Below are 12,765 nucleotides of genomic sequence, written 5' to 3'. Positions count from 1 at the left end.
GTAACTTCCTTCGGCGAGGTCATAAAAAAACGTAAATGGGAAAATCTCCCGAAAAAACGAGAAGGAAAAATTCATGCAGTGGAAAGTGGCTCTCTAGGGGGAAAAATTGACCAAGCCCGGCAAGGACGCGAGGCCTATCCCGAAGAATTCGCTTGTATGAAAATCTCTTTCGGCTTTGCCTGCTCTCGCACGTACTGATTTTAGGGAGATAGAGAGAAGCATTTACCTTATCATCTTTGAATTTTGAAGTCATTTTCGTGAAATTACGGGCATAAACCCAAGGAATTTATAACTATGGTGAAAGGTTCTGTATCTACCAACAAGGACAATTTTTCTGAGAAATTGAATATTTTTGAAGAGATGGTACCAATCCACTTCTTCATTTTCTCATCTGAACATCCCTTAAATTAAGGGGTATTTGCTCAACAGTTCTTGAAATGTTCTTTGCTGTCTTAAACAAATTTGAATGCATTTTTCTCTAGTTTTGAGTACTTTATGATTTCTTCAACTCATATTATCTCTTTTTATTGAGGCATAGGCTACTTCTGTCAAATACGTTTCACGAATCAGAAAAACCGTTTCTCCCTTAGTTTATTTTTTTGGGATACAATAGCTCCTATTCATATAATGAAATTTTCAAAGGTACTATTGTCACTCCCACTTTACCATGATCAAATTTTAAAGTTACTAAGGTTCTTTTCGTGAAAAGTTGATTATGAGGCTTAGAAAAATTATTAATTAACCCATTTCATCAGTTTTCCTTGCGGTTTCTTCAAAGGAGTCGTTCTTTTAGCTATAAGTAATTGCCTTCGTTTTCTCTTTTATTAAACTTCTATTTATTGATCGCGGTTTTATTCCTAAATTTTATTCTACTATGTGTATAGGATTCGTTTTCAAGTGTTTCAATGTTATTTTTGCAAATATTCGTTGCTGTTTCGACATGAGTGATATCAAAACAGCCCTTACAATGACCCTGTAACCGTTAATTAGCAACTACTTTTAATCAAGGTATTCACTGCATGACCAATGTGAGATAAACTAGACGTATTTTCGATGGTTGTAGGCGGCAAATTTGATGCAATTAATTAGATTATGCTTGGATGTTAGTTAGCATACAGTTAATTCGTCGCTCAGGCTAATAGTCGTGTAATCTGAGCATGTGAAGATGTCGCTGTCTACCTGAAGTCCTGTTACTTTCAGATTGTGGCATTCGATTTTTTATAATTTCACAAATTTACAAATTTAGTTTTACCAGTCTAGAAACATCACTCAACTGTCATTTAATATCTAATTAACAGGTGGATACTTAAGATAGAAGATGTTAATGAGGATGATCGTCCAGATGAGGAGCACTGCAACGAATGCAGCAACAAAAATGGACCAAGTGGCACAAATAAAAGCATTGGAAGGTAGAAGATGGTAAGTGAGCTTTCGAGTATGCATGAGAGCCCTATAAATGTATGAGGTAGTGGAATAAATAAGTTATAAATAATAAAAATGGGTAAAGTAAGTAATAAAAATGGGTAAAATAAGTAATAAAAATGGGCAAAATAAGTAATAAAAATGGGGAAAATAAGTAATAAAAATTGATATATCGCACACAGAAATGAAAATTTTATTTTTATGTACTATTTACTTTCTTTTAAAGTTATTTTTTTTTACTTGGAAAAATTGTACGTAAATCGTGATGCAGGCAATGAAAATATTTACAAAGTTATAGAAAATCAGAGTGGAATGAATCACTATTGAAAAAATGAGTAGAAATAATTTTTCATCAGCTTAAATTCAGGGTGGTGCGGTGCGATGGCGAAAGAGTAAGTGGCGTCAGACGATTCCCTTGACGGAAAGACATGACTTAGCCCAGAGTGAATGAATCAAGTGGATTTTTTCTTTACTGATGGAGGATCCGTTGTAAACCCATTTCTAGAAATCCTTATAGATAGGTACTTTCAAGCCATCATTTTTTCTAGCGCAGAAAAAGTACGTAGGTAACGCAGATTCACCTGAACACTTAGGCATACCATTGCAAAAAGGTAACATTAGGCCATGAGTGGAAATAAAAGATTTATTAGACTCTTATTTTCGTTTTGGTCGTTATTTATTTGTGCATTTTATAGAAAAATATATTAATCTAAGCGATGCAAACGTTATTTTGTTTCTCATAACTTACGGAATTATTTTTGCTTTTAACTTCTTTCAGTTCAAGGTTTTGGCCTTTTGTGGAGGTAAGGTTCTGTTGACGGGACAAGAGAGCAAACACACTGCGCGCATGAAAGTAAAACAAGGATAATCTTCTCATGTCCGTTTAAAGATCTTGTGGAAAGACCTTGGCAGAACTGACTCTTAAGAGTGAAATTACTAGACAGAGTCATCTGGAAGTCCACATATCGAGGGACACCTGTCACTATGGTAATGAATTGGTGTTTTTCTTCCTGAACTATACAAATTACATCAACCTTGGCTGTTAATCATGGAACCCTAAATTTAATTGTTGTTCAGAGGCCATTACACTTCTCGTTGGGAATCAAAATTATCGTTTGTGAATCGATGACATTTAATTTGGGCAAAGTATGCAATTTATCACAAGGAATGAATTCATATCCATTCGAAATTAATCGTATAATATCAGTGGAAAAATGTATTATTCATGAATTATTTATAAATTTACCGTGCATACTGAAATTCATACGTAGAATTAATTGGACTACATTTAAATAATTAAGTCAAAAAACATTTAAATAATTAAGTTATTCGTTGATTTTAATTGTAAGAGTTATATTGTAAACGGAAGTAAACTTTTGAATCCTGCAATCTTTCCAAGGGAGAATCCTACGGTAAGTGTACCTAATTTTTTAAACATATCTTTCGTTTTCCTGTTTTAATCAAACTCACTCTGAAGAGTCAATATATTTTTTGGCACTGAAACCAATCGTAATTATTGATCTCGTTTTACTCTCTCTCATTTTGGATATTGTTTTCCAGGATAAAGGATTTATCATAGTTTACCTGGTGGAATTGTCTCATAGGAAAAGGGGTGAAATAATACAGTAACAATGATGATTGAGACTTGATGCTATTCTTATCATGTCCCTGAGCCCACGGTTAAGCTATCGATAACCATAAAAAAATTAATATTTTATAGGAAACCCATTACTTGATGCTACTCGGGCTATGATAATTCTCGTCAAATAAATAATTTCATATGTAGAGCTTGTCAAGGACAATTCTATCCATAACTGCTTGCATGCGGTTTAGTTTAATGCATGGAAACTGTCTTACGAATGCTAGATTACATCCCAGACTGATCCAACTGGTTTCAGACACTGTGGCATTATCTGGGGGCAAGTTGGAATTAGTGTTGACGTGCTGTTATTGAAACCGGTTGGGTCTATAAGCATTTGTGTGGATTAATGCCAAGTAACGCAATTTCCGAGCGGATCCAACCATAAATGGTACGGGGCTTGGGAATGATCCTTCAAAGTACCCGATAGGTCCGGAACTTGTCGACTTTTATGCTTTATTTCACTGCGCTTTTCCTTCGCGAATCTAAATTACATCCGTAGTCGCAAATAAGCGTAGACATTTAAACCCAAATCATATTTCGAGGCTTGCGTTTTTATAATTTCATTTCAGATACATAAAAACTCACAGAAATGAGTCGGCTCTTGCATTGTGAAGTTCTCTCATATCCGTATGATTTGATCCGCGCTTTCATTTCGCTCTTTATTTCTCCAGCCAATCAACCAGTTTTCCATTAAGTGCCATAGGATTTATTAGAATTTCCTATTGTTTCGAGGCTTTACGTCTTGGAGTGGACATTTGTGAAAGAAAGCCTCATCGGTGTTTGAGACTTGATTCAAGGAAACAGAATTTAGGCAAATACTTACGGAGTTGGTGGCGAAAAAAGTGCATAATATCCTAATGCATCAGTTTTAATATAGTGATGTAATCTTAATGTTATTTTCCAGAATTAGGTAAATCACATATGAGTGGGCGAGAAGCCCAGGGGTACAAGTGATTTCTTTTTTCTAAACAGAATTAGGTGCGAAAATTAGGTAAAGAAAACAAAGGAGATCAATATTTAGTAGTGCGTTTTGTACTCAACTCGATGTCAGCACAGAACAGAGACGCAATCGAATCCCTCGGCAACCAAGTTCTTCTATCAACCTAACTCTGTTTAGGAAAAATCTCTTGTACTCCTTGTCTTCTCACCCCCTCATAATAAAACAAACAAAAACTACCAGTTTAATTGAATATTCGACATCATTTCTATCAAAGCGGCCTCAGCAGAAATTTGAAAACTGATTGAGCCGAGTTTCATGGGTTATGCCGTCCGAAAAAAAAGATTAGCCGTTTTCATAATACTGTAAGACGAGTGTCTATTTATATTATTCTCTACGTGCGAGTAGTAACGGTAACGTGTCATTTCTTACGTAGCATCGAGAACTACGTAAGAAACCAGAAAGAAATTTGATAATTGACCATTTGGTGGTCAAGTCAGCATAGGTTTCCCTATGGCCATAAGGTAAATATGAATATAGGTTAAGATATTTAATATCATTAATATAGGTTAAGAAATTTAAGTTAATAGCAATTATAGTAAACTGATGGGCATTGTAAAGTGCATTTGCAGAGAAGAAATTTGGGTGAACAAACAGCTTGCCTATATTCTTTTGAAAATTCTGATGGTGCGGAGTGTACGTAATATTGTTCATTTTTGTGAAGGTGGCCTTTTTATGAATTGAAAGTGAGAAGAATATCTGTTCTGCAAAGAGGGAACTTTATGTACAACATCAAAAACTATTACATCACACCATTACAGGCTAAATTTTCAAAATGAGGAAAACATGGAAAAATAATTGTTTCTCGCCCTCTTGGCTGTCATGCCGAAGACCAATTTTCATATTTTCCTGTACACACCGGTTCATTTCCTGTTCGTTTTTTTAACCGCTGTTTTATGGTATTCATGGAGATATTGCATAACAGCAATGTCGGAGGTCTATATTGTGAAGCAGTTCTCCTCGACGAGCAGAATTACGCCGTTCTAAAGTGCACACAAGAAATGCGTGAGCACTTGCTGTATGAAATATCCATTCCTCATCGAAAGTAAATATTATTTGCCCTGAGCTTGGAATTCGGTTTCCTCTGTGCATTGCGCAGTGTCAAGATTGTATCGAGTTCTTTAGAGAAGCGACGGGAGAGCGAAAACTAAAAGAATAAAGTGATAAGGATGAAATCAAGGTGATGGTATAGAAAAGTTATTGCTTCATAGATTTCTACAGCAAGAATGGGAAAGCGGTGGTTTAGGTTGACACACCAACAGGTTATTCTTTTTTAATTGCAAAAGACTTGCATTCCTAGTGCGTTCATCATGGCTGGATCTTGAATTTGTGAACGCTGCCAGTAGTGGTATCAGCTAGAAATCACACAGAGAATTATTTGTAACTTTTTTCGAAAGTACAGAAAAAATCCTAAATTTAGCATTTGTCAAACAATCCGTCGATCCAGGGCGCTATATTACAAATGATGCACATTTGTGGTGACTATAGACTCGGGAATTGTATTAATCAACCTACTTATCAGTCAGCGGGACGATACATACGACACGGTTAGGTATGCTCATGTTAAGGATATGATTTAAAATATAATGTATTAAAGTTGTTTTCCAGTGGTGACTAATATCCGGGTCACCGAGTATTTACATTTTTCTCGTGGTTAGCCGGATACATTTGCTTAGAAGGCCCGTTTTGCTAATCTTTATTATTGGAGACGAATTGTGTGGGTAAATGTTTGGTAAATAGGTAATGGTTCAAATATAGTAGTTTGACGGGTATTTTGTTTTGCGAGATTAGGCGGGGAATTTGTGATTGAGGACATAGGTGTCAATGAAAAGTTAAATTTCCATCTCCTGCCTTAGAGTTATCGGTTTACTCCGAGAACTTCTTCGAGATTACCAGCAATGACCTTTTTCTTGTACTTACTGTGTGAAGCGCAATTCTCGTCATAATTCTTCACATCGCGTCGTGTCCAGGGATTTTTTTTAGCAAGAGCTTACTCGATAGGAAATATTTTTAAATCTTCTCCGATCCATGACTGAACGTGCACCTATTGCGATAGGTGCGGTCATTTTTTGCTTATAAATGCGAGCATAATTTCCTTAATGCTTAGCATCTTCATTTGGTTGACAGTCATATTTGTTGCCAACTTTATTTCCATCATCTGATTGGTTGACCTTTTTGATTTCCATGTCACGTGTTCCATGACGGAGGCAAAAACTGGCAAAACATGTTTTCAACTGAGCAAGTGCTCGGATAGATAAATTTAAATGATAGAGATCTCTATCATACATACTAACCCTGGAAATATTTCCTTTAAACTTTCTTTAGAAAACGGTTGGACGGAAAGTGTTACATAGCTTTTCGTAGAATTAAGCTGGAAACCGAGTGTCTGCACTCGGGCACAGTATTGATGCAGTGGATGTCTCTTTGAAACCGACCTATAGTTTATAGGTTCTGAAGAAACGATACAATACGGATACTGATGAAAGCGAGATACGGATGCTAGTATAAGTATGGGAATTAGGTTTATCGACTGGCAATATAGAGACGTAATGAAAATGTGGATTTAATTACAAAAATTAAAGCGCGTGGCTGAAAGTTTAATTTTAAGGAAAAATACTCTTTTTTAGGGGTTTGTTCTGAACTCCAGAAAAATTGCAGCGGTTTACAATAATATTATTATTTTATGTTTAGCTATAAAAACCAGTGGTTGTTGGCAAGGGCAGAATTTATGTTAAGTCTCTCCCAAGAGAGATTTTCTTTACAACTCTGCTTTTTATTTGACACCATTTTGTACACTGCCCTACGCTTTGCCCTTACCCTTCTACCTATGTTACCATGGTGACTCTCGATGAAGAAAGTGTTATTGCTCCCACCAGTACTGATCTAGGATTAATTTGAATGCATTGACAATTATATTCTATCCTTTGTATTGCAATTATTAAACCATATGTTTGCACGAAGATGGAGAAGGTAGGATGAACGATTGGAAAAAATGAGAAGGAAGTGCTCAACACGGCTGTCGAGAAGAAGGAACTATTAAAAGAGATTAGTTGGAAATGGGTTTGGATTCATGCGGACCTCTAATTGCGCCAATGGCGAGTCCAGGCGGTCGAGGTGGAGGTGTGAAGGAGGAAGGAAATGGTGAGATGGGCGGTGATGGAAAGGCTGAAGTAAGTGGTTAACGCTCCGGGTAAAGAAAGGGAATTGCTATAAGAGGTGGAGAGGAGGCATTAGGTGTGGATGGACCACTCACCATTGGAAGAAAGGATGATGAAATCTATGTGATATAGGAATGATCATAGGTCGTGGGTTTAGATAATAAAGGAAAATACGCTTTATTATATTGAATTTTAAAATTATTTCCCCTTGGTATTTATTTATTTATTTATATTTATTTCTTCTCATACTACCGAAAGCAGCACATATTGGCCCTTTACATCGTTTTTTTTCAGCAATCACACACGCGCTAACAATCATGCCCTGGAGAGGGGCAACCTATTCAGGTGGGACTCGAACCCGCGACCTCTTGCTTGGCAGGCGAAGTCTTTACCCTGCCACCACCGAGGTCGGCAATTTTTGCATGATGTAGAAGAAAACGGACGCAGCACCAAGGATTTCAGAAAGAGAATAGAGTATCAAGGAGGCTTTCACGAAATGGAGAGAGCTGATTAAAGGATCTTTAACTGAATACTTTTAAGAAAAGACTTGTGAGGAGTCATCTAAAATTTTTCATTCGATTTGCGTTGCAGAAACATGGACGTAGAGGTAGGAGGACGGGGAAGCGACGGAGGGTAGGAGAGGTATGGGTTTGGAAAAGAAGAAAGAAACTTAGGTGCTCGAAGAGGAGAAGACGGAGTGCTAGACGTGACGGGCTTAGAAAGGAAACTTCTAGACGAGATATGGAGGAGACAAGAGGGTTTGAATGGAGCTAATGTAAAGCGGGGAGGGAATGCTAACAAACTAACTTCTCACGTTACTTTCTATATCAAGATAGAAAATCTTATGTTTAGACAACTATTCCTAGGCAGCAGCGGATGCAGAGAAAACTCAAGGGAGACGCAAAAGATATCTTGAGCTACCTTTTTTTGTCGTTATTAAAAAAAATTAAGTCTCATGCCGTCCCTTTTAATATAAACTGGTAATACGCATAAACAAGACAATGCCATATTATGACATAAAAAAGTTATTATTGTGGTTCGGCAATGCGGGTGGCCCCGCAAGGGGGGGGGCACGCGCCCCCTACGCCCCCCATATGTATCCGCCGCTGTTCCTAGGGTTTAAACGACAAAAAGTCATGGAATCGATCCCCACTGAAAATTGGATGAAAAGTTCTCGGGCTTTCCACCGGGTAATAAAATCCTTCTCCGCCGACGTTTCGATGTCCATCAGGGGACAGACATCGAAACGTCGGCGGAGAAGGATTTTATTACCCGGTGGAAAGCACGAGAATTTTTCATCCAACACCTACGCCGGGAAAACACCCGATTATATTCCCACTGAAAATTGTTTTAAGATATAGATTCCATGACTTTTTGTCATATCTCGTCTCGTTCACCCCAAACATTTGTATGAATCAGTCATTCAGTAGTCGGAAGTGGGTTTTATTGTATGTAGATAACCGCGGAATAGCCAACGTCTTACCTTAACATAGTCTCCCGTAATTGTCCATGTTATACGAAAACTCCTCAGAGAAATAATTTTCCTCGACTGGCATCCCATATCAGGTGAGTAGCTTTAATTTAAGCCCCAACAATAGTTGCTATTAGGTGGAAAACTACTTGAGAGGTTAAAAAAAAGGTAGGGGCTGTGATCTAAGCGTATGTTTAGTGGCGAGGGAATGGCGAACATCGTGATGGAGAAGAGGATGTTGAGGAAGCGGGGAAAGAAGGTGAAGCTCATTGCTGAAGAATTAAATAGAATGCGGGATTGAGACAAGTTTACCAAGTGAACGTCACTGACCGGGTAGATCGCCAATTTGGAATGTAGTCGATAATGGATTAGGAGAAATTTATCGCCCCAGGAAAATTATGAAACATAAATTGTTTTCATTAGGCTTAAGCTTTACTTTTTTATAATTATTTCAGTAGTATGTGTAATAAATATCGACATTTATTTCGTAGTCCTATAGTATGTACACGTACCCATTCTACGTACCTGTAGGTTTACATCGGTACTTACTAAGGATACCGTCAAGCTATTTCACCAATTTCAGCTGCGTGTGATTAAGAAACTCGCTCATTTACATGCTCTGGTTGAAGGGAGTCAGATTGGTGAAAAAACTAATATTTGGTAGATTTTAGTGAAGGAAGCTAATTTCCTGATTCCCATGCCCCAAAATGTAATCATTGACTGAGAGTTTAATGGATGAATGAAAGTGAATGTTTAGTGAGTCACAAAATACTTTGTTTAGTTAGTAATGTTAATATCTGTGGTGAATTTTGATTAGGATGGGCAGAACCTTAGATATTCAACGCATAATTTATTCAAGTGATATGCAGTTTATCTCACACCGCTAACCTTCAGCGCTATCACCAATATTCGTGGACTCATCATCCTTCTGCGCAGAAAATTTTTACCGGTGTTTTTCCTGCATTGCTTTGGTAAATTACTAAGCAATTCTCGCGAGATGAAATTCAAGGTAATTTTACGAAAATTTCCTAACGAGTAGCTTCTTTTCTTATAACCTGCATATTACGAGTTTTCCCTTGCCTCGTCTGAGATTGTTGTGTAACGTCGCAAATCAGCGTGCAAAATTTCACAAATCTATGATGCTTCGCTAATGGGATACTTTCGTCGAGCTCTTAAATAATATTACGGCCTCTTAATACATTTTATACGTTTCTTACGTCAATCAGTGCTTTCCAATTGCGTTAGTACGCTGTTCTTTCCGCCATGCGACGGGGGAGTTACTTTCCATTAGCTTTGTACCTAGTTCATCGGACGTCCCGAACGGAGCGGGAGAACTGTGTAGTAGTTCTTACTGTGTCCCTCAGAGTTATCTACCGATTCGATCGATGGCTTTTTCTTGCTCATAGGAAAATCCACTAGAATTGGTAGAAAATTAATTGCGTATGCTTGGTTTCGCTATTTAGTGGGCCCTTTTCGCTTCTATAGCGTTAAGGTGTTTTTCCCCGTCCCCTCCCTTCCGCTCCTATCCCCTCCCAGAGGCGTCGGCGGGCTCCCATCGCGGCGGCGCACAGTGGGCGGAAATCGGAAAAAGCCGGACAAAATTACAAAATGGCTTTTTTTGAGTTATAAGCTTTAAACTTCGCAGATATACTCAAAAATGATTGAAATTTATTGATATGTACTTCATTTGACATTGATTTTACCCGTTTCTGAGATACAGAGGCTCAAACGTGAGCAAATTTCCATAAAAACGCCCGTCTTCAATTTTCTCTGAAAATCTTTCAAAGTAAGTGGATGGTGAAGTTATGAAAGGATTCTTGCCGAATAAAAAACCACGTAATCTGTTGGCATGATGTTTTTTCTTTATTTTTCCGTAATCTTAAAGAATACAGTCCATAAATTCTTACCGTGCAGTAACAAAATGGCGGATACTGTTTTTCGACGAAGTTTTACATTTAAGTAGAGTTTCAAATAGGTTTTCGTCAAGGTCGCGCAGAGTAACTTATATGAGAGCATTCTTTGAAGATTTCTTGAGGTGTTTATGCAACTTTCTATGAAATAAGTTTGCGTTGCCGGAAATCACATTGATTTTTCGATCGCGCGGCCGGGTTCGTCTCCGCGCGTCGGGAGTTGGATTAGCCGCGACGCGGTAAGGCTATTGAAGCTGTGTGGGTTTTAACGCTCAGCATTCACCGTTTTTATGTTTTGCTTCAAGACACCGATTCTCAAATGGTCTATGGTGAAGACAGTGGAGGTTTTTCATGCCATGTAAGTGCACGTTTCATCGAATCCTGATGTTTGAGTCCAGATTAGCTTTCTTAAAAAAAACACACGCATAGATAAATTGATGGCATTAATTACATAGTTGTGATAAGCTTGGCTTTTTATCATTTTTGGTCCGCTCACATATAATTCATTTTAATTCTCTTTATATTTCTTCACATGATATATTTTTTCCACGTTCATATTTCTTATATGTATTTATAATGTATAAAAAATAAATTTTTGGTGTGAGGAGCATTGAATGAAATTCAAGGATCGATCCGCATTGGTGTTTTAACCGCTGAAGTTACCTTCTATGGCTCCTTTATTTTTGTTATTAAAATTGTACATTGTATAAAAGTTTGCCAAAGATTACTTACATAACGTAAAAATTCATTAAAAAATTCAAATATTTTTCCTAAACTCAATTTTGACCCAAAAAGTATGAAAAAAAATCAGAGAGATTTTGACATAAAAGTATATTTTCATGAATTTTTTCAGATTTTTTAAAGCAAAGAATCACTCAGGAAAAATGTTTTTCGAAAAAACACGTTTTCTACGATAAAAGGATCGTGGGACCACCTAGGCATCTAAAACTTTCGCTAAAGGGGTTTCTAAATATTTACATTCGAGTGCATAATTCCAAATAAGAATCCAGCCTAGTTCAGATTTTACCATCTTATCCCTTTGGAGTAATAAATTAATAATTATTATTGTTTGCATTTCTTCGGCTCCATGTTTTGATTGCAGACACTCATCTTTTTGTGTCTAGGTATTATATGCATTGACTTTCCCCTTAGGATTTACTTAGAACTTATGGTGAGGTGCCTTTGTACACTTCATGGCTAATACTTTGCTCATGAATTGTTTTTATATAAAATACATTTTGGCATTAACAGCCGATTATCAGTCAGATTAAAGCAGTAAATGGCTGATATTAACTACTTCATCCATTTAAAAGATCGTTTCGATTTTACACATGCTTCGGTGTGGGTGTTGAGTGGTCGCTTCAGCAAGGGGCGTAGACCCGAGTAGAGGTTGGGGGGGGGGGACTCTTTGCGGGCGTCGAATGGAATTATCCGTTAGGGAGAATCCTTTCCCAGGCGCCCAGATCCTTAGTATATCAAGTAGAACTGAAAAAATCTAAATTCTATCATTTAGGGCCGTATTCTAGAACTTGACTCATACTTGAGTCCTCATCCTTCCCCTGGAATTCGGATCTCAAACTCAGATTGAGTTTGAGTAAGAGTGCGTACTTTAATAGCGAACTTCAGCTAAATGCTGTTGAGCTGGACAAATTGCGGTAAAATTTATGCAAAATAATGCATTTACCTAAACTATTTTCATCCATAGTCTCCTGCTCATCAAATATTAGCTTTACTGCAGTACGACATCTACGTGGAAGCAATTTACTACGGATATTTCAACTAAAAAACGTGAGGAGATGACGGCGGACATCTTGGACCTTGGCGACTCAATTTGAATTGGAACTCTAGTGAGGTCTCCTAATATCAACATGAAAAGCGAGTAGAGTTTGAGTCGGGATCAAGACTTAAAGGGTAAAGGGGTAACATTCTCGAATACGCCACTCAGAATCGTCTTAATGGTGAGCTATAGGTAGCTCCATTGTTCCTTGTATTCATAACGATATTTAAATTAATTAAACTTCATGAGTTTAATAATTCTATTTTCAGTTTAGACAATAAACACAAGGAGTTTCTCTCTGTGTTCTTATTTCATTAAATAAATGTAACCAACGTATTCTTTTTTAACACCAAATGCGTGTTATTGTTTTCCATTTTTTGGAAAACTT

The 12,765-nt window shown here is 37.3% G+C and overlaps 1 long non-coding RNA gene across 1 annotated transcript in view; it reads left to right on the top strand.

Annotated features, from left to right (window-relative positions):
- The window catches only part of LOC124157670, a 63,643-nt gene extending 61,135 nt beyond the window's left edge, over positions 1–2,508 (top strand). The window contains exons 2-3 of the long non-coding RNA XR_006864639.1: positions 1,299–1,419; positions 2,201–2,508. This is a non-coding gene — a long non-coding RNA (uncharacterized LOC124157670). The remainder of the gene's footprint in view (positions 1–1,298; positions 1,420–2,200) is intronic.
- Positions 2,509–12,765: the final 10,257 nt, after the last annotated feature.

Source organism: Ischnura elegans, chromosome 4, assembly GCF_921293095.1.
Source record: "Ischnura elegans chromosome 4, ioIscEleg1.1, whole genome shotgun sequence".
NCBI classification, from domain to species: Eukaryota; Metazoa; Arthropoda; class Insecta; order Odonata; family Coenagrionidae; genus Ischnura; species Ischnura elegans.
The sequence above is the reverse complement of the archived record's forward strand: the minus strand, read 5'-3'. Positions and strand labels throughout refer to the sequence as shown.